Source organism: Microcebus murinus, chromosome 1, assembly GCF_040939455.1.
Source record: "Microcebus murinus isolate Inina chromosome 1, M.murinus_Inina_mat1.0, whole genome shotgun sequence".
NCBI lineage: Eukaryota > Metazoa > Chordata > Mammalia > Primates > Cheirogaleidae > Microcebus > Microcebus murinus.
In genome coordinates this window covers 18,354,387-18,377,976 of record NC_134104.1, presented here as the reverse complement: position 1 = coordinate 18,377,976, position 23,590 = coordinate 18,354,387, and the positions used below count along the sequence as shown (strand labels likewise).

General features: G+C 33.7%; 1 non-coding gene across 1 annotated transcript; it reads right to left on the bottom strand.

Annotated features, from left to right (window-relative positions):
* Positions 1 to 22,339: 22,339 nt before the first annotated feature.
* Positions 22,340 to 22,466, bottom strand: LOC142875437 (small nucleolar RNA SNORA25). The gene has a single exon (XR_012922789.1). It is a non-coding gene; the product is annotated as a small nucleolar RNA SNORA25 (small nucleolar RNA).
* Between the last annotated feature and the right edge of the window lie 1,124 nt (positions 22,467 to 23,590).

Below are 23,590 nucleotides of genomic sequence, written 5' to 3'. Positions count from 1 at the left end.
AAAGGTAGATCTACAAGAACCATTCTCCGGCACAGAGAATAGAAAGGAACTAGCATGTGGTCCTCACTGTAAGCTACACCAAAAACATTTGGATACATCAAGTTTTATTAAAAATTTCTTTCTACACCATTAATGACTGAGAAGACTGAGTACTGTGTTATGCTCAACAGCAGGTATCTCTCCAAGTCCTTTTCTTCTTCAACAGTAAACAAAAAAAAAAATACTGTAACTTAGGAATTTCCAACTTTCCTTTTTCCCTACACTTTAGACTCTAAGAAAGGAAGAAAAAGCAATAAAATAGGAAATAAATATATACCACTCACTTCTCACTCTTTGAAAGGTGTGTGCTTATCAATTATAATTTTAAATATTTTCCTTCATTTTATAAATTAATGAAGAAAATTCTATAGAAAGATAATGAAGAGAGGCAGAGATATCTGTGCAAACATACTCAAACATTAATACTCAATAAGATATTATTTGATATTTTTGATTTTAAGAAAAGTTTAATGAAAAGTAAACATCATCAATAGAGAATTGCTGATGAGCTGAATGAACAAAACGCCCTGGCCCTCCTTTCAAAAGGCTCTTATTTCTTTGGGTTCCTTTTTAGCCTAGAATGTTCTAAAGAATGGTAGTACATCATATGCTACAGTGTGATTACTAGATCACTATTTTTTGTGGGAATATTAGTTTGGATGATGCTAACTAAAGAACAGAGTTTACTTCTCACTTACCATGAATGAATTCCCTTACATGGAAATTCAGCAACTCAGATTCTTTCCATTCCTTAGGGCCTCTCTGTCATTAACATCTAACCAGTAGAAGGAAAAACAAATCTTTGAGGTTGGAAGTATACGCTCTTCCTTGAAGAACTGGTATGGAAATGGCATGCATCACTTTTATGCACATTCCATTGGCTAGAACTGAGTCATATGTCCACATCTAACTTCACAGGAGACCAAGAAATAGAACTGGGTGTGTGCCCAAAAAGGAAATGTGCTTTTGGTGAATAGCTGTGCCACATGAGGGTTATAAGAATGAATATTTAAACATTGAATAATGTCTAAATAACCATTTAAACTTTGATGCCTAAAGTTATTATTACTATAATGTTAAATATTATAAGATAGACCAAGCCTTTCATTTCTATGAATATTAACTTAAAATGTTCAAGTTTAATGTTCATTTTAATTTGAAATATTCATGTCTTAGTGTAGACTGAGCACCAAATAGTGTGTTTTCACTTTAAATTTTAGGGAATCAACAGGTAAAATGTTCTACCATATGTATTTTCCCATTTAAATTTCTCAAAGGAAAGGTAGGCTATGAAATATCTATAATCAGAATAATAAATAAAATATAAAAGAGTAATCAATATTTTTATTTCTACCTTTCTAAATAAAATAGTTTATTCTCTTAGTGCTTCTGAAATCCTAAATAAAATTTTCCCTTATTAATAATGAAATATCTTTAATAATTTAATTGGGAATAATTAAATTTTCCTGTTAAGGAAAAGGAAAGATTGAAATAGCCAAGTGCTGTAAAGTTCAAGATTTGTAACTAATTAATTATTTTATGTGTGCCCTGCTTCTTGTTTAAGTATCAGTAAGCAAACACAAAATTCAATTAAGTTCTGGGGTTTTTTTCAGTCATCTAATCAATTTTCACACAGCTTTTCTGGGTTAGGTAGTGGGCTATTTGGGGTTGATAGAGTTAATTATTAACATGAGAAGCAAAGACTTACCTTCTTGTATCATTAATGAACTTTTACTATGTGCTCATTCAATCCACAAAGTGATCATACAAAATGGATGTATAATCCCCATTTTACAGTAAAAACAGTCAGGCTCAGAGACAGGTTAAATAACTTGTCTAATGTCTTATGGTTTTTCAGAGTAGAATTTGGAGCCAAACCCCAAGAGCATAGTCTTATCTCTCTCCTACAGGTAACTAGAACTGAATTTCATTTGAAACTGGCTATTCCTGAAAATTCAACAATCAGTAAGATTGTTTGTCATGGCTTAGTTTACTTAGTCTAATTTTAAACTTATATTTCCTCTTCTAATGTTCAAAAATATAGAGTTTCATTATATATGTAGTCTCACTTTCAGTTTCTAATAACACTATATTTCTCTAACAGAAGCATAGCTTTTTCTTTAAAGTGATTACTGACTTTATAATAATGAGTCAACAGTGCCATCTTCTGTCTATGTTCTCATCAACAGTTGGAAATGAAGCCTTGAAAGACTGGGTTAATAATATAGATCAGGGACAGGAAGCAGGAAATCTGGAGAGTTTACATTCTTGGCAAAATGTATTACATCTTTGAACACTTGCAAAGGGACTAATTGTTTCATAGGCCTCTCAGGGCAGAAACATGTTAAAAAACAGCTCTGTGTGATTAATTAGCCATTCCAACAATGGAACTAAGGAAGGAGGTGGAAGGAGGGAGGAGAAAGTGACAGAAACGAGTGCAAGAGGTTGTAATGATTTGGGGTCAACATTGTTGAAGGAAAAAAGCTAAGCAGTTCTGTTGTTTGTTCTACCATTTGTTTACACATTTCCCTCAATCTTCGCCTTTAGAGAAACATGCTTGACCTTGACAAGCACTTTTTGTCAAGCAAGAAAAAACGAAAAGAGAAATGAAACAAAATATTAAGCCCTAAAGTTTCAATGCTAGAATTTTTTTCTCTCTCTCTGCCTGGGAATCATGGTTATTAAAACTGAGGCACGTGCAAGCAACTTAAACAAATGTGAAGATCTTGTAGGGTTGAACATTCAGCTGAGAAAACACCTTTTTGTCCAATTCTATGCTATTTCAAAAAATGTATTTTTAGTCTCACTATATTTTACAGCCATCCCACAAAAGGAAAGAGGAAAAAAAAAAAAAAAGAACTCAAAAAATCAAAGTTAAGCTTTTACCAAGACTTTTACCAAGTGTTAATTTAAATATCTCTGCCTCACAATGCTTATCTTTCTTGTGTCTAGATTGAGTCTAGGCTTTCTGAGTACTTACCATTTTCAGAAATATTTATGACATTAATCATATTGACCGAGAATACAGTTGTTCTTCTAAGGAATTTGAAGAAACAGTGAGAAATTCCAAACAGATTGTCCAAACAGCATCAAAGCAAGTGTATGAATAAAAGACAACTTCAATCCATGTCTTTAAAAGTGTGGCTTTTCTGGGGATGCTTTGTTCCATAATCATTTTGTGTACCCAAAGACAAAGCAGGAACAGCAGCCACGTGTGGGCACAAAACAATGTGCAACTGGAAAATTTTTGACGGACCATCAAGGGAAAACTGTCACTGAACTTCTGCTGAAGTATTTACAGTCTACTTCTTTGTACCTGTCTGGTTTTTGCAGCCTTTTACTAAAATGATAGAAAGTGAGTTTTCTTACTATATAGTAGCCTAATTTTCATTTTACCCTTTTCCTCAAAACTACCCAAATTACCAAACACGCTTCAATTTGTTTTAATTACGGATTTTATGTGATGTTGTAGAGCAATCAGTGCTAGGCAAAGAGGGTTTGAATTGGAGTTTTCTGAAATTCACCAGACAACTTGGTAAGGAGTCTCCAAGAAGGCTGGGTATCCTCTAAGGTTTGGTAGGTCACCAGGCTTAAAGAGAATCTTCCATCTAGTTCTGAGTGGTCCATGTGAGAGTCTTTGACTAATGTTCCCTAATAACCCACTCTTTTCCACACTAGCCAGAGTTATCATACTTTCATTGTATAATATTACAATAAACACACTATGGAAACTTAGAATTATCTATTATTTTATATTAATTTGTCAGTCAATGTAAGAAATTTAGCTTCCTAGATTGGCATATCTATTTCTAGAGGCTCATTAATGTCAACATTTTATTATTTCTGTTAGTAGGGCAGTAATTATGTGATACCATGGGCATGATGTGTTGACATATGAAGTAATTAAATGTTAATGGATCTGACAATGCACATACATATTCATTCCCCATCTTAAAAAACTATAATACTGTCCACAATTATTTTTTTATTTTTATTTTATTTTTTTAAGACAAGAGTCTCACTCTGTTTCCCCAGGGCTAGAGTGCCATGACATCAGCCTAGCTCATAGCAACCTCAAACTCCTGAGCTCAAGCGATACTTCTGCCTCAGCCTCCCGAGTAGCTGGGACTACAGGCATGCACCACCATGCCCAGCTAATTTTTTCTATATATTTTTAGTTGGCCAATTAATTTGTTTCTATTTTTAGTAGTGACAGGGTCTCGCTCTTGCTCAGGCTGGTTTCCAACTCCTGACCTCAAGCGATCCGCCCACCTCAGCCTCCCAGAGTGCTAGGATTATAGGCTTCAGCCACCACGCCCAGGCCACAATTATTTTTTTAATGATGTCATTTTCTAAATGTAAACAATGCAAATCATTATGAGGATCTTAGCTTTCTATTGCCTCTCTCTGCCTGTAGATGAGAATAGGTTTCTTATTCCTCGGTAAGAGTACAGGCAAAGAGATCAAGATGAGCCTAAGAGGGTTGCAATTGCCTCGAGTGCCCCAAATCTCCTCATACAGATCTTCAGCAGGTTGAGCGTCTCCCATTTTGTACTGGAACATTCTCCCCATCCTTTAATGCTAAAAGCTGGAAAAGACCAAGAGTTTATACAACAACATGACTGATTATTTACACTGACTTCAGTGCAAGTGACTGGGAGAAACATGAGTCTTGAGCTTTAATCAGAAGCTCTCTCGAGCACATGTCAATCTTTCTCTATACAAGTAATGTTTTGTTTTTTTTTTTTCTCTCATCAACTTACTTTTATTTCAGACACAACTCTCTCCTAAACCTCATCCTCAGGACTATCTTTAAAGGATGCCCATTAGAACACTTATGGCAGCACCTTTAATTACAGTTTATTCTATTTGCATTTATTTTTCTCATTTACTCTTATCACCTTAAAGCCAGGGTCCAACCATCAGAGAAACTGGGAGTGGTGTGGGCACAGTTTCAGCCTTTGGTGACACCTTAACTTTACTAACTTAATGTCCCTTGTGGTCTTATTTACTTCACTTTTCTCCTGTGGTTAAAAGAATGAGAACATTTCTATAATCCTGCTTGTGTCCAATCACTCTCTTTCAATCTCTCTCTCTCAGTTTCTCTCAATTTCTCTCTCTCTCTCTCTCTCTCTTTTCTTTCCCCGTTAGTTTATCTATTTCTTTTCTTTAAATCAGTATTAGTAGCTCATTAATTTACCCATTAGCTTTATTTTATTTCTGATAGCTAAGCTTGATAACTTTCCTTCTTTCTTATACAATAAGCTTACCCTCTGATAAATGCAGTCCAATTAAATGTTGACTTTCTCAGTCGGAGGGCTATGGATATCTTAATATTCTAAAGAATCATCCTCTTTGAAATCTGAGAAAAGTGCAAGGTAATAATATAAAAACAAAAAAGGAGTTGCTGATGAGAGACAGGAGAATAGATAAGTGTGTCAAAGAAAAAAAAAAAGAAAACTAGTGATATGATGGACTAGTTTCTATACTACAGTATAGAAATCCAGTCAAGTAGTTACGAATTTTTTAATGCACATAGTTTTAGGAGCTTCTCATAAATCTTTAATTTGTTCTGTATTAACTTATTTAACTATGTATTTGGAGATATTTCCCCAACTTTAAGCTTCCTTGGAATCTTTGTCAGGACATCCACCAGTGACTTCTCTGAATCTACTTATTCAGTTTTCTAAACAAGACAATGATATCTCTATCAACAAGTATACTGACTGCTTACATATGCTAAATACCCTATATATAAATTGTCTCATGTGTTTTATTGGCAATTCATTTATCTACATTTGCTAGGGCTGCTGTAACCAAATACCACAGACTAGGTGGCTTAAAAAAAGAGAAATTTATTTTTTTACAGTTCTGGAGACTGGAAGTCCAAGATCAAAGTGCCAGCAGGGTTGGTTTCGCCTTAGGCTTTTCTTCTCAGCTTGTGTGTGGCCAACCCCTTGATGCCTCTTCATGCAGTTGTTCCTCTCTGCAGCAAACCTTTGATGCCTCTTGGTGTTTCCAAATTTCCTCTTCTTATAAGGACACCAGTCACATGGCATTAGTGCCCTCTAACAACCTCATTCTAACTTAATGATCTCTTTGAAGGCCCTGTCTTCGAATGCAGGCAAATTCTGAGGTACTAGGGGTTAGGGCTTCAATATATGATTAGGGGGGCGGGGGACACAATTTATTCCATAACAATCTGTATAACTGAAAAGCTATGTCACAGAATATTAAATTTCTATTCATGTAAGGAAACAAGGAGCCACTGTAAGACTTGAAACAGTACAAACAAAGAAAGAAAACTTGATGGGTACCTTAAACTGTTTGTGAAGTTTGGAGTAGACAAACAGGAGATAAGTTATTGTCTCATGTCAAAGAATATTTTGAGTTGTTGAGTAACATAAATAGAATATGAGAAACACTGGTACCATGGCAATAAACAAAAATGTGCTGAAGCCAGGAAGGCTGGAATTAAGAATTCAGGAAATAGGCATTTGCAATTATATCTGAGAAACTTAATACCCAAAAGTTTGAGTCAAGAAGAAAAGATTGTTAGATTTAGCAAAACACTTCAATGGAATTTGGGAAATTAGAGCAATATAGCTGAAATGATAAGGATAATATTTGTAAGAACTAAAAATATCATTTTAAAAGAAAATAGGTTGAAACTAAGTTAAGAAAATTGAACAAAAACAACCCAAAAAAGTTTATTGAGAAGCCATTACCACTAATTCCTTAGAATATTTAGGGATTTGTTGTTCAGAAATAGAGTCATGGCTTTCATGGATATGATGTTTATTTTCAACAATTTACAAAAGGTTCACAAGTCTACAAAGAACAATGGCAGTTCTTTAACAGAGTCTTTCATTTAAAGGTATATGTAAAATTTAAGTAGACTACAAGGAAGAATGGTTATTATATTTGGAATATTCTCAAGAATTATTTAATGATTTAAAGAACAAATCATTTAGGACTTTTGATGTAAAAAGTTTAAAATTAAAAATGGTACGCTATCTTTAAAAAATCTGATAGTTGACCTATACAAAATATTGCTAGAAAAGATTTGGTGTCATGGTTCAGACACATTTTAGATGGGAAGATATTTTCCTATTTAGGGGAAAATATGTTTTATACATGTCTGTAAATTCAAGAGCAAATGTGGTAAGTGTGGGACAAATCCAATTTTGAGACAGGGATACGTGTGATTATTAGCAAGGAGCAATTAGAATAGCAAAAGCAATTCACAATTAATGACACATAAAGATGGGCACTACATTGCAAGATCCAAAAGAGTGTGACTCCTGAAATTAAGAACTAAAAATGTTCACTCTCACAAGCATTTGAATAGTCCTTTATGAATATCAGAAAGTGAATTATAGAGTTTTTATGCTATAGAATCTAAGGAACAGTTAGTTGATTAATTTAGTGGTTTGATTAGACAGAGCTACAGTCTTGGAAAATAACTCTCATGGCACTGTTTGTTAGATGGAGAAGATACTGGCAGCCAGAAACTGTTACAGCACAGTGAAGAGTTTATGAGCATCTAAATAGAAAACTGGGCAGAACTGACAGAGTGGAAGAGATGGATATATTTGACTAGTAGAGTAGTGAGTGTCATGGTTAAGAATGATACTTCCAGATGTGGAACAGGAAGAATTGCAGACAGCTTCAAAATTTCTAACTGAGATGCTAAGCAGCTGTTGATGTCACTAATCAACACAAAAGAAACACAAAATAAATGGCCAGTCAGATCACAAGGTTAAGGAGAAGATAGAGAAGAAAAAAATATAACAATACATGTAAGGATTTGCACGTAGTGAGTCTAAAGTTCTGTCTCCAATTGAGACAGAAAAGTCTAGGAGACAAGTGACAAAATGAAAATACTTGATATTACTATTCCTTTCATACTTCTGATAAGCTTATGCTCAGCATTTTCTGCACATTTTTTTTTTCTGATCTTGTTGGTCTCACTCATTGGTAATCCTCTCATCTATATACCTAGTCTCTTGCTTCTCATCTCCAGGCAAAAAAAAAAAAAAAAAAAAACTAAGTACAAAAATACACACTTTCAGATGGGGAACTGACTGTTAAATTAAATTAAAGAATTTGACTTTCATTTTCTCATTGAAAGATACACTTTTATAAGTGGAATAGCTTTGAGTATTTATTCATAGCTATGCATTTATCCTGCAATGCTTCAACTAGAAGAGGAAAAAAAATAAAAAGAAGAAAATTGAAAGGACCTAGGATATTAGTATCCTGTTGAAATAAAAGTAAAACTTAATTTTTTTTTCCTACCTCACAGAATATTTTTATATCTCTGGTGAATGGGTGGCCTAGGTAGCTTTGTCACTTTAGAAGGAAAAGGAAAGTGGGTGGCTTTAACCTGGGTTAGTGATATAAGAGGAGATAATTAAAAAGAGAGATATGATTTTGTGGAAAAAAGTGCTCCCTCTCCTACCATGCTTTTTTGCGCAACTGTGTTTCACTTCCTGTGGGGACCGCCCTAAAATTAAACAGTGATTCTTTGGCAACAAGGAGGATTTTATTGCTTAAGGTCACCCTGGGATTTGACTGGGACTGCTCAGGAAGGGGCCTTCATCAGAGAAGCTCTGCAAAGCCCAGTGGACTCTGAGTACATGAATAAATCATTTAAAATAGCTCTGTAAAGGAAATTTCCAGAATCTTGGAAGAGAAAAGTATGCCATTTACATAGCATTTAATTAACTGTGAGCATTCATGATATCCTTTCTCTGAGCAACAGAGGTATTTGACTTCCCTGGGAGATTGCTTTGCCCTCCTAAAGGTGTTCTTTGTCCAGGGCTGAAAAGCCAGCTTTCAAATTTCTATGGAGACCTTATTCTCCCTTTCTGAGAAGAGATATTAATTAGAGTCACTAAAATTGATTTTATACTGTTTATGTGGAGGTGAGTTTGTTTAAAAATATACACTTGATGTTCTGTGAAGTGTGACTTGACAAAGCTTCAGGGATCCTAGTTTTACATTTGCAACAGCAATTCAAGCAGGAGAAAGAGACAAGATAGAACCAGTCATTTTGCCCCATTAGATATTATTCAGTACTAAATACAGCTAATAGTATCTAACCTGAGTGACTCACTCTCATACTCTTTTAGGAGAAGGTCTGGACTGGACGTGCCTGCTTGAAAAAAGGAAAATCACAGAGTTTGGTAGATGAAATAAACAAGTTGTGTGAGACAAATGGAAATGATTGTATTGTCTCTAGGAAAGAGAATACTGGTAAATTTGCTGGTAAAAAATTTTAAAAAGACAATTTTCTTTCATCTTTATTTCAATCAGTAATTACCCTGTCAGCCCAAAAGCCCAGAACAGTGATAGGTTGACCTTTAGCTCCTCCTACTGGGATAGACAATAACTTTTGTTTGGAAAAATTGACTCTCATGGTGAAAACCATAAAAGAAAGTGAGAAAATTTTTTTTTGTTTTTCTCACCTGAAAAAAAATCATCATAACATTTGAAGCCTTTGTCTTATTTGTGAAACTCATCCCTCCATTCTAAATGATTATGTCTTTGAGGCTGAAAATTATGGCCAAGTAAGTATTTGTAATTTATGGAAAGAATAACATTCCTTTCTATTTGAAGTGATGCTTTTTAAGGTGAACTAAATTTAAGACAGTATAGATTTATGATTTATAAATTTATTATTTTTTATTTTTCTTTGATTTAAAAAAATCCTACAAATCACTGAAGTACATAACATGTGTATCTTTAGTAATTAAAGTGCTTTGAAATGCTGGCATCAGGGTGAAGAAATTTCTGCTTGTATAGGAGGTGTTGACATCTGTAAGGTTTAAGAAATATAACTCAAGATTTCATACAGGGGAAAAATGTATTTCCAACATTTAGATTTTTCTAAAGTAACTTGTAACAGACTAGACTCTAGGTGTTATGAAAGAAAAAGTCTCTTTGCTTAGAGTTGAAGCTTTCAGACTAGAGGATAAAAATCATAAAATAAATGGCTCTGAGTTATAATAAAGGACTTTAGAATCTCAATTTAATTGGAAAAAATTTACTCTTACATGTTAAGTCAAATTAAAATCACATTAGAATATTTAGTTGGTACCCAATCTAGACCATATTCTAGGCATATGTTTCCCATTTTAAAAAATTAGTCTTTTTAACCTTTGATCCCTATACAGCGACAATCCTATTTCTGTCAGAAACTAGAATTTTTTTTTATGTTTTCTCCTCTTCTTGATTTTCTAATTACTCGTTGAATCATGAAAACTGATTTTTACTCCCTACCACACCACCAAAATTGCTTCTGATGAAATTCCAGTGTCCCTCATACTGTCATTCCAGTGGGGCCTCAGTCTTCCTCTGTGTTGATCTTTAGCAGCATTTGCCATCAATGAGACTCCTTAAAATAAACACATTTTATTTTTTATTCTATAAGAACACACCCTCTGGTTTTGCTCTATCCAGCCTTTAGCATCATAAATAAGGACTTGGGTAATTTTGCTGCTACCACACCTCCTGGCTCACTTTCCATCTATCACTTACTTTCCCTGCTCACTGTGGTCCAGTCAAACTTGCTCCTTTCTATTTCTGGAATTCACCAAGCTCTTTCCCAACATGTCATTTATAGTTACATATATTTTGTCTGGAATACTCTTCATCAAAATTAAGTTCCTTGCCTTTATTGAATCTCTTAAAGATTTTCTTGGTAGCACAGGGAAACAGAGTTTTATTCATTCCTGCACTTCTGGCACCAGGGAAATGTTTATTGCATGATTCAAGTACAGATGGTCTCTGATTCAAGGAATTTTGAGTATAATAATGAATATATGTGACAAAATATTGAATTAAGATTTAAATATTGAATTAAGGAAGGAAAGAGTAAAATTATTTCTGTTTGCAGATGACATGATCCTATAAAACCCTAAATAATCCACAAAAAATTTGTTCAAACTAATGTACAAGTCAGTAAAATTGCAGAATACAAAATCACCATACAAAATTACTTGCGCTATATAAAAATGACCTATCCAAAAAGAAATTAGAAAAAAAATCTCATTGACAATACAATCAAAAGAATAAGATACTTAGGAATTAACTTATGTAAGGAAGTAAAAGACATACATTGGAAACTACAAAACATTGTTGGAAGATATTAAAGAAGATATAAATAAATGGAAAGACATCCATGTTCATGAATTAGAAGACTTAATATTGTTTAAATGTCCTGACTACCCAAAGGAAACTACAGACTCATTGCAATCCTTATCAAACTCTCAATGGCATTTTCTTTTTTTTTTTTTTTTTTTTTTTTTTTTTTTTTTTTTAGACAGAGTCTCACTTTGTTGCCCAGGCTAGAGTGAGTGCCATGGCGTCAGCCTGGCTCACAGCAACCTCAATCTCCGGGGCTCAGCGATCCTACTGCCTCAGCCTCCCGAGTAGCTGGGACTACAGGCATACGCCACCATGCCCGGCTAATTTTTTGTATATATATTTTTAGTTGGTCAATTAATTTCTTTCTATTTTTTTGGTAGAGACGGGGTCTGGCTCAGGCTGGTTTCAAACTCCTGACCTTGAGCAATCCGCCCGCCTCGGCCTCCCAAAGTGCTAGGATTACAGGCGTGAGCCACCACGCCCGGCCTCTCAATGGCATTTTTTAAAGATACAGAAAATACAGGCCGGGCAGGGTGGCTCATGCCTATAATCCTAGCACTCTGGGATGTCGAGGCGAGAGGGTCGCTCAAGGTCAGAAGTTTGAAACCAACCTGAGCAAGAGCGAGACCCCATCTCTACTAAAAATAGAAAGAAATTAATCAGCCAACTAAAAATATATAGAAAAAATTAGCCAGGCATGGTGGCACATGCCTGTAGCCCCAGCTACTCAGGAGACTGAGGCAGGAGGATCGCTTGAGCCCAGGACTTTGAAGTTGCTCTGATCTAGGCTGAAGCCACAGCACTCTAGCCCAGGCAACAGAGTGAGACTCTGTCTCAAAAAAAAAAAAAAAAAATACAGAAAATATAATCTTAAAATTCATTCCCAATCACAAATGACCACAAATAATCTTGAGCCAAATAATCTTGAGAAAGTAGAAGAAAGCTGGAAGCATTGCACTTCCTGATTTTGTTACAAAGCTATAATAATTAAAACAGCATTGTTACTGGCATACCAAAAAGCCATATAGGCCAGTGGAATAGAATAGAGAACCCAGAAATAAACCAAATGCATATAAGAAAATCCATTGATTTTTGACAAGAGTGGTAAGAATACACAATAGGGAAAAGATAGTTTCTTTAACAATTGGTATTGGAATAACTGGATATCTACATGCAAACAAATGAAATATGGCCCTTTTCTTAGTCCATACATGAACATATAATTCAAAATGGATTAAAAATATAAACATAAGATCTGAAACTATAAAACTACTAGGAGGAAAATATAAGGGATACTCTTTTATGACATTAATCTTGGCAATGATTTCTTGGATATGACACCAAAAGCACAGGCAAGAAAAGCAAACATAAACAAATGGGACTACATCAAACTAAAGCATTTCTGCATGGCAAAGAAAACAACAGAGTGAAGAGACAATCTACAGAATGGGGGAAAATATTTGCAAACCACATATCTGATAAAGGGCTAATACCTAAAATATATAAAAAACTCATTCAGCCCAATAGTAAAAAAACAAATAATACAATTAAGAAATAGGCAAAGGAATTGAATAGACATTTCTCCAAAAACGACATACAAAGACCCACAAATATATGAAAAGGTATTCAACATCACTAATTATCAAGGAAATTCAAATCAAAACCACAATGAGATACCTCACACATGTTAGGATAGCTCTGATCCTAACACAAGACAGCAAATTTGACAAGGATGTGGAGAAATCAAACTCTTTATATATTGTTGACAGAAATGTAAAATGGTACAGACAATATGAAAACAGTGTAGAGTTTTCTAAACAAATTAAAAATAGAACCACCATATGATCCAATAATCTCACTACTGGGTATTTATCCAAAATAATTTTAATCAGGATCTTGAATAAATATGTGCACCCCTATGTTCCTTGCAACATTATTCACAATAGCCAAGGTGTAGATGCAATCTAAATGACCATAAATAGATAAATGGATAAAGCAAATGTGGTAAATACATATAATATTATTAAACCCTAAAAATAAGGTTTTCTTAAAAACCTTCAACTTTAAAAACCTTATTTTTAAGGTTTAATAATATTATATTGTTATAATATGCAACAACATATTGACTAAGTGAATTAAGTCAGGGACAGAAAGACCAATATTACATAATCCCACTTCTATGAGGTGTCTACAATAGTCAAAACACATAAAAGCAGAGAGTAGAATAGTGGTTGCCAGGGGCTGGGAGTAGGAGCAAATAGGGAGTTGCTATTCAATGAGCATAAAATCTCAGATATGCAAGATGATTATTAAGTTTTTGAAATCTGCTACAAAACTTTGTGCTTATGGTTAACAATATTCTACTGTACTTAAAATTTTGTTGAGTATAAATATCATGTTAAGTGTTCTTACTACAATTCAAGAAAGAAAGAAAGAAAAAGAAAGAAGAAAGAAAGAAAAGAAAAAGAAAGAAAGAAAGGAAGGAAGGAAGGAAGGAAGGAAGGAAGGAAGGAAGGAAGGAAGGAAGGAAGGAAGGAAGGAAGGAAGGAAAGAAAGAAAGAAAGAAAGAAAGAAAGAAAGAAAGAAAGAAAGAAAGAAAGAAAGAAAGAAAGAAAGAAAGAAAGATGGCGTCCAGAAATCTCAAATTCTATCCTTCCACCTAGTGATCTAAAAGGAAGACACGTTGTGTTTATCATGATTTCCAGCAGAAAAGTGCACTGGAAGACTTTAATTGGCCTAGCTCCATCCTTGTGCCCACTTTTAATGCAATCATTCTTTCCATAGAGATGTAAAGCTATGTTGTACAAGGCAAATGAATGCCAAAGTATGACACTATTCGTGTTAAAAAAGGAACATGGAAAATTTGAATTTGATAGAGCACATTTTTGTTGATTTTTATAGTCAGATTAGTATGAAGCACTGAAAGATCAGAGACACATGTAAAAGGAAAACTGAGAAGGAAATTGAGTTCAGAAAGGTACAAGAAGGCTATTAAGTTGAAATACTTACTGTCTTCAAGTTTGACAAAAAATGATATGCTGATGTTTTTCCTGAAATATTTTTATTAATTTGGTAAGCTATAAACTTCATCTTTTTAAAAATCAATCTAGTATTCCCATAGTCATATCTCTCTGGGGCAACTAGTATAATCTTCAACAAATTCCAGTCCTACATTAAGAGGATTAAAAAGCAAAAAAAGAAAGTAAAGGTAAGTACATGTAACTATAATATTTCAAACGTCCTCACTATCCTCTTTTCTAAGCACTTTCTAAAGCACTGTTTATTATCTCTTTTTAAGAGATCTTTAAAACAAAATGAAACTTTTAAATGCTCAACTTTTGTGCTTTCTTAGACCACATAAGATAATAAAAATGAGAGAAGTCATTTTGCAAAAAAGGCAGACGGCTCTAGATTTTTTTCTAAATCATGTAGTAGATAGAACTGAATTTCTTTTGAAAAATTGTTATATTTTGTTCCCTTACTTGCCAACATGTTTAGTGACTATTTTATTCAGGGTGTATGTGACATCTCAAGGTGGATTTAACTCCAATCAGAAAAGGTGAAATGATCTAAGCAAGAAAGCACATTTTGTTCTTTACAGTATGCTCACTTATCTCTTTAGGGAGCTAACTACTCAATTCTTCATATCCTCAAAATGTGGCCATTTGAAGACACTTAATTATAATAATTTTGTAAGCATTTCTTTTCTCATGTGCTCATTAACTTAAATGGAATTGAAATTTTTATAGATACCGCTATGACTAGAGTCACACATTTTACATATAAAGTAATTACAAAGTTAGAACAAAGTTACAAAAAAAAAATATATATATCTACTTATCACTTTATTTGCTGATTAATTAGTGGAATTTGGTATCAAGAGTTAGGTTACAGAGCAATGGTGTACTAGCTAAATTAAAAGAAATTCAGAATTTGAGTTTATCTTAGATTCTAAGATTTGTCTGTCCATTTGTTTGTTTGTTGAGTAATGTTTACTATGCAAGAAAAAAACCTCACTTATTCCAGTTACTATAGCCCCAAAGGAAAAGAAGAGTATCTGCATTGATAGTCAAATCTAAAAGCAAAAAATGAACAGGGGAAAAATATGTATGGAATCGTTCAGTTAGGTTACTATTGAATAAATCGACAGATCTATGAATAAAATAATGAATAAATTAACATATAAAACATAATGAGTAAATGAATATATAAAAAGAATTTCTCCGTTAGTCCGTTTTCATCTACTATTGACCATGGAAGTGATCATACTTTCTTTTCCCAAGGGTGAGCCCTTTTGTTTCTCTTATTACAGGTTCTTTTTCTATGTGTGGACCAATTGTAATGTTTCTTTAGAGAAGACTGCATATCTCAGCAAAACCTGTCAGATGACATCAAAGATTGGCATGCAGAGTTGCTTGCATGTAAGATGATATGCCTTTAAATCTTCTAAGCACTTGCTTAATAAAAGTACTTGATGCTTGGGGTTTACTTTTAATTTTCCTGAGCCATTGATCATCCTGAGCTGGCTAATCAATTTTTGTAATTGCTGATGAAATTAACAAGAGACAGACCAACCCCCAATTGCCTGTACAATGGTATATCAAAGATATGCATATCCAAAAAGTAGACAAAATCAAGTATTCTATCTTGCATGTGGCTTTTTTTTTTCAGAGACATGTCTTCATTTTCCATTCCTCCTAGATTATTAAGATACATAGAATAATTTAATTTAATTATAATGGGTCAAATGGTTTTGGCCAATACTGGTGACAATTAATGGTCACAAGATATACTGTAGGTTTTATTTAATGTTTATATTATGTCTATGTAACTATATGAGGATCAATATATGATAAATATATGATAAATAGTTTTCAAGTAAATAGTATAATAGTAAATAGTTACTGGATATGCAATTGCAATATTGTACAGTCTACAGAAGTAGTACTAAGACCAGCTTATCTTCTATAACAAGCAAAAATAAGTATCATAGAAATATGTTCACTTCCATATGAAGCTAATTGATATTCAATATTCTACAAATTGAATACAGATAAATAATTGAATATAGATTCTACAAATTTAATATAATATCTATATAGATAAGTTAGCTACATGTGTAGATCTCCTAGGAGGCTTCCACTCCATGTGACCTTAGAGATCATCACCTTTATCATACTTGCAGTGTGCTTACCCAGTGCATTTATAATCACATAATTTAATATGAGCTATGCCTTTAAGTTGGGTTTAATTATTTCAGTATTACAAATGATAAAATTGAAGTGCAGAAGTATTAAGTAATTTTTCTTAGGACATGTAGGTACAAAGAAGCAAGAGCCACCACCTGAACACAGGTCTGTTTTGTAGGAAACCTCATCTCATAAAACACTTCAATGTTCTGCACACTTTCTTTTAGGTATTCACGTCACAAAGGTCTCATTGACATTTTTCACAATACTGATTTGTTTCCTTGCAAAGGTAGCCTTTATGGACATTTCTGTCTGCTACACTTCTACTGTCTACAGTAAGAAACCAGTTTTTCTAAAGCATGAATAGAGTGTGGCTTCTTAATTTTTCTGTGTGACAACTTAGCTGATGCTGAGGAATGGTTCAGGGCACATACTTTATTATTTTTTTCCATTTTCATAACCTGGTATATCTTTTGCAAAACCTTGCAGGGTTTTACTCTTGCCACAACACAAATGTTTTCATCCTTTTCTAACACAAATTTTCATCACCTACTTCCAATATACTGAAAGATTTAGAAATGAAATACTGCCTGTGCCTTTGAGATATAAAATCCAGTTAAACTTACCTTGCACAGAACCCTCTCTCTAGGGTCTACATAATCTTTCCCATCTCTTAAATCCTATTGCTGATACATATGAACTGAAAGAGAAGCCAATTCAGGAAGGAGCTGGTTCAAGATGTGCAAAGGGAAAATCCCATTAGAATGGATTTACAACTCAATTGCATAAGGTCCAGGATACTCAGTAAATTATTGGGGCTATTCATATTATTTCATTAGAGAAAAATTTCACTATATTGAAAAAAAGAGTTATTAGCTAGACCTTGAAAAAAATAAATAAAATAAAATAAAATTGGACATCATTTTTCTAATGTTATCTGATTTATTTATGAAGTATTTTTAAAGCTAGTTTCATCTGTCATAGCTTGTTGTCAGAAGTTTCATTTTTGCTCCTCAAGAAATGCCACACAATGGGGAGGTTTCATGTGTATATTTCTGCTGAGCAGAGGTTACATGTGTTCTTATTTGTAGGTATGTTAATAAATAGTATTTTCTTAAAAAATATAGTTCAATAGATTACTTATCACACATCAAAATATTATCACAGTGAATAAAATACTAAGTAATTATTCAAATTACTGTACTATATTCCAACATTTCAGGTAACAGAGATTTTCATTTATTGGCATTCTTACTGAAATGTATCTAAACATATCAGTTGAAAAGTGGGTAAAATTGAAAAGGCAAAATGGCAAAACACCATTTGGAGATTACAAATAACATGATTCATATTTATAGGTCAAGTTTGTTCCCTTCATTTAAATGGGTAATCCTCCTGCTTCACAAAAATAAAAGAAGTAAAGAAATAGCTAAGGAAGGATTGATAAATCCTTAAAGAAGCTGCACAGTTATGTCTTTTGAGAAATCATTTCCCATTACATATTAAAATGTTTGACTATTAATTGAAGCTGCGGCGGCACAATTCTGAAATGAAACCATATGATTTAATAGAAGAAAGCCCAGAGAAGGAATGTGAAACTCCACATTCAGTCTCCAGTTCATCTTTCATTCATAATGTAAATGTTTGAATGCTCTTTTATCATTTCTTGTCCTTTCTTTCTTTCATTTCTCTACAAAGATTTAGTTCTTTCCCTTCTAGTCTTCTCAGTGAAATGAAGATCAATTCTTCCTGTACATGTATTCACTGATTCAAAGAATCTTTATTTCATTAAGTGCCAGGCCTCCTTCTGTCACTGCTAACAGAGCACTGTTACAAGAAAGTTCAAGTGCTGAGCTTTGTAGGGAGACAAACAATAAATGAGCTAAAAAATTAATGAAATGATTGTTGTAGATGTTGGAGATACATAAAAGGCTTTGCTAAAATAGAGAACAACTGGGGATTATATTGAATTCAGGGTTAGGTAAGGTCTTCCTGGGAAGGTTACATTTAATGCAATACATGAATTTTATAAACAATCCAAAAATGTTGTAGATGCAGAAAACAGCCAATGTAAAGATGTAAGGAGGAGTTTGAAATTGAAAATAATTCCAGCGTGGAATTCCAAAGAAATAATTCCAGTATGTTTAGGGATTTGATCCCCAAGGCCCCATTCATGAGTGGCAGTGGAGGCCATGGAAATTCAGGAGAAAAGGGCTATTTTTAAGACTGGTTACTTCACCCAGTCCCTCTACTACTTTGGTCCACTGTTGAACTATATTTTCCAGCCTCCTTTGTGATTGGTTATGGTCATGTGACTGAGTATAATCAGTAAAATATGAGCATAAGTGTTGCATGCCACTTCCAGGCCTAATCCATAAAAATATCACATATAATTCTCTATGCACTTTGCCTAGGCTTGATTTAGAAGTCACCTGTTGAAGAGGACAGAGGCACAAAATGGTAAGAGCTTGGGTTACTAGAGCTTGCTATTTGAAAGAGAGCCATCACTTATTGGGAAAGCTGTTTTGCACTTCGTGTGAGCAAAAAATAAACACCAACTATGTTAAGCCACTAAATTTTCAAATTTATATGTTAAAACATTACCTAAATTAATACAGCTAAATATTGATACTTTATTTTAATGGCAATAGAATATATGAAAAGGTATTAAATAATGCAAATACTTTAAAAATTTGTATTTCTTTTTTATTATTATTATTCTTATAGTTGTGTTTAGAGATTATCACATCTAACCCTTTGATTTCTCAGATGGGGAAACAGACCTGTGCCCTCACCAAGTGTTTTAAGAAGTTAACACACAGCCTTGTAGCCAGCCAAGGGTAGAAGTAGACACACAATAAAGATCTGAAATATTCTTGATACTATGCCCAGAATTGTCAAGGAACAACAGCAAGAAAACTAGTTAGGAGGCTATTGGAATAGACTGGAAAAGAGCTAACAGTGACTTTGACAAGGGTGGTAGTCAGAGATGGAGGAAAGCGAAAAATTTTTATATACTTTGAGAATAAAACCAACACATTTTGCTGGTATATTGGTTGTAGGAGAAGAAAAAAAAACGATAATTTTGAAAGATGGCTATAAGTTTTTATCTTAAATTTATTTAAATAATCTTGTTAATTTTAGAATAGTTAGATTTACAAAAAGTTGCAATTTTTACCAAGATTTTCAGTGTACTCCTCACCTGATTTTCCCAGTTGTTAACATCTTACATTCCTATGATATACTTGTCACAACTAAGGAGCCAACATTTGTACATTACTGTGAAACATCACATTTTATTTGAATTTTCCTTGTTCCTCTACCCCAATATCCTTTTTCTGTTCCAGGATCTCATTCTGGAATATCATATTATATTTGTTTGTCCTGTCTAATTAACCTCATCAAATGTATTACAATTTCTTAACTTTCTTTAGTTTTGATGACTTTGAGCGTTTTGAGGAGTACTGGTTAGGTATTTTCTAGAGTTCCTCAATGCGGGTTTGTCTAATGACTTGGTTTCTCGTGGTTTGACTGAGATTATAGGTTCTTTGGGAGAATGGTCATAGAGATAAAGAGATATTCTCATCACATCGTGTCAGGAGTACAAACTAATGATTGGTTAGTTGATTATGCAAACTTTAAGGTAGCATAATTACCTGAGAAGGTAATTAACCTAATTTTTCCATTGTAAGCTTGCCCCCTCAATTCACTTTCATATTCTAGTCTCTGTAGACAAGTCACTAAATTCAGGATGGGGGAGATCATTTAACATCCACCTCCTTGAGAAAATCTGTCTAAATTATTTAGAATTCTTCTATAAAGAATAGTTGTATCTTCTCCATATGTTCACTTATTCAATCATTCATTTACATCAATATAAATTCATGTGATATTGATTTTATATTTTAGAACAGATTACACTACCCCTCTATTTTGTTTCTCATATTGTTCCAGCTTTGGCCATTGGGAGATCTCTCACACTGATTTCTGTGTCCCTATGACAAAATTAATACTTTTATTTCTTGAGAATTTCCTCACTTCTTGTCACCGCAATGTGTACCAGGCCCATTTTAGATTTTTCTGCTCCAGCTCTAGAATCAGTCATTTCTCCAAGGAGTCCAATTCTTTCTTTTTTTAATTATAAAATTAATTTAATTATAGAATTAATTATAGAATGGAATTATAAATCAAGATCTGGTAGCTGTCTTCATTGCTACCAGGATTTTATTGCTTGTAGGCATTTCAGTGCACAAAGCTAGAAAATATATATGTGTATACTAACCTGCATATTCATGTTTATCTATAATTGCTTATGTGTCTACCCATCTTCCTCTATATTAAGCTAAACATAAATCCATACTGACATCTCAGCCTCTAATCTAGCACCACATGATTTATTCTAGCCTCTCCCTTGCTGACCTGTAGTGTCAACCTCTAAGAGTGAGAAACCTGGCTCCCACCATCTACCAACCATTTAGTTATGTGTTCAATCCCAGGGTTCATGTATGAAAGTGCTAGAATTATTAACCTTTACCTCTGTGAGAAGCAACTTTACTAACCAGAGTAGAGTGTTCATCTCCAGTTCCTTTTGTCTTTTTTTTTTTTTTTTTTTTTTTTTCTTTTGAGACAGGACAGTGGTATGATCTTTTGTCTTTTAATTTAGCAGTTTCCTGTCAAAGCATCATTTTCCAACGTGACTGAGTCAACATCTCTACCACCTACAACCTTTAGATAAAATATTCTGTCTACTTGGTAAAATTATGTGATATATTTGCAATGCAGATATTCTGGTATCTCTTGATACTCTGGTTGATTTTTCTAAAATTTGCATATATTAGGTTTACTCTTTATGGTGTAAAGTACTATGAGTTTTTACAAATGCATAATGTTATGTCCCACTACTATTGTACCACACAGATTATTTCCAGCACCGTAAGTATCCTTTCTGTTTTCCTTAGTCAATCACTACCATTTCCCTACTCTAAGGCACTTGACTTAAGCCACTAGATAAATTATAGTACTATCTTTGAAATGGGGAAAGCTATGGCATTATTCAGGTACATTTATTGAACTTGAGGAACTTACATGACATTCAGGATCAGGAAATTACCATTTTACTATTCTTCTGCCATAACCATTTTACTCTCTGAATTTTAGAAGTTGTGTCCTGAATGTTTCCAAAGGGTGAGGTGAAAGAAGAAATTCATTCAGAGAAGGTACAAAGAGTCAGTGAGATGAAATAGATTGCTTTTCTCAATCCAGAGAATTTGTTAAAACCTAAAAATAACTATTTTCAATGTTTGCAAAAGGGTAATCAAAAATTTGTATGTGTGGCTGGACATGGTGGCTCATGACTGCAACCCTAGCACTCTGGGAGGCTGAGGCAGGTGGATTGTTTGAACTCAGGAGTTCAAGACCAGGCTGAGCAAGAGCGAGACACCATCTCTACTGAAAAAATAGAAAGAAATTAGCTGAACAACTAAAAAAAAATATATATATATATATATATATATGTCGGGCATGGTGGCGCATGCCTATACTCCCAGCTGCTTGGGGGGCTGAGGCAGAAGGATTGCTTGAGCCCAGGAGTTTGAGGTTGCTGTGAGCTAGGCTGATTGCCACAGCATTCTAGCCCAGGCAATAGAGTGAGACTCTGTCTAAAAAAAAAAAAAAAATTGTATGTGAAATAAGTTGAGTGCTAATTTTAAAACTCACTGGATTTAGCATCTTAATAGTCAGGTCCAAACCACATCTGTGTGGCCTTAATTGTCAGTCATCATCCCTGAATCAGTATCTTCACCTTAATCAAACCTACTCACCTCAGTAAGTCTGTTGGGAAGATTAAAAGATAGAAAACTTGAAAGCACGCTTCAAAAGAATTTTAAATCCTGTTTGAATATGTTGTAATTTTTGTTATTTACCTTTTTTTTTTTTTTTCATTTTTTTTTTTCAATGTCTTGTACCTCTCCTCAGGAAACATAGCACTATTTAGTGTTACAGCATCCTGCAGAGAACTTCAATATTTGGTCACAGCGTTAAGAGCTCTTGGTTTCACAACTCCATGAGCCCTCTTTGAAATGACCAATTGTTATTTACCTTTTTAAATAGACTTTTTATCATCTATAACAGATGTTTTGGAACATGTGTACCTCTCAAAATGGTTAAATCAAGCTAATTAACATAGACATTATTAAGCATACTTGTCATTTTTTGTAGTGAGAACACTTTAATTCTCCTAGCAGTTTTTAAGAATACAATATGTTTTTATTAACTATAGTCACCATGATGTACAATAGATCTCTTGAACTTATTCCTGCTATCTAACTGAAATTTTGTACCTTTTGACCAACATCTCCCTAACCCCACCTGCTCACCCAGTTCCTGATAACTACCAGTCTAGTCTACTTTTATTAGTTCATTTTTTTTTATATATTCCACATATAAGTGAGATCATGCAGTATTTTTCTTTCTGTGTCTGGCTTATTTCACTTAGCATAATGTCCTCTAAGTCCATCTATATTGTTGCAAAGGGCAGGATTTTTCTCTGTAAGGCTGAGTGGTATTCTACTGTGTATACATGCTACATTGTCTTTATCCATTCATTCACTGGTGGTCACTCGTATTGATTGCATAGCTTGGCTTTGTGAATAGTGCTGCAATGAGTACAGAAGTGCATGTGTCTCTTCATAGCAATTTTATTTCCTTTGGTTATATACCCGGTAGTGGAACTGCTGGTCTATGATAGTTCTGTTTTTCATTTTTAAAATAATAATACTTTTAGAGAAGTTTAGGTTCACAGCAAAATTGAGTGGAAGGTACAGAGATTTCCTATATATCCCCTGCCCTCAACACACGCACAGCCTCCCCTATTATCAGCTTCCATTAACCTTTTTAAGAAGCAGAAATGCCAGATGTCATAGTCACTTTTAGCTATTGATAATAAATAATTTTATTTATATATTTTTCAGTGAGGAAAACACAATATATTAATAATGTATGTGATGTTTCAAGCTCATTCTCAAAGAAGAAAAAATATCCATAGCATTTCCCAGTGGAATTCCCTTGCAAGCAGTAATTTTCAAAAAATTATATCTTTGGGAAAGAAAGAAATAGCATCAACAGTATATTTAAATAGATAACTGATTCTCAAGTTTACCACAAATAATTCAGGTCTTAAAGTGAATTATGAAGAAGAAAAAAATACAGGC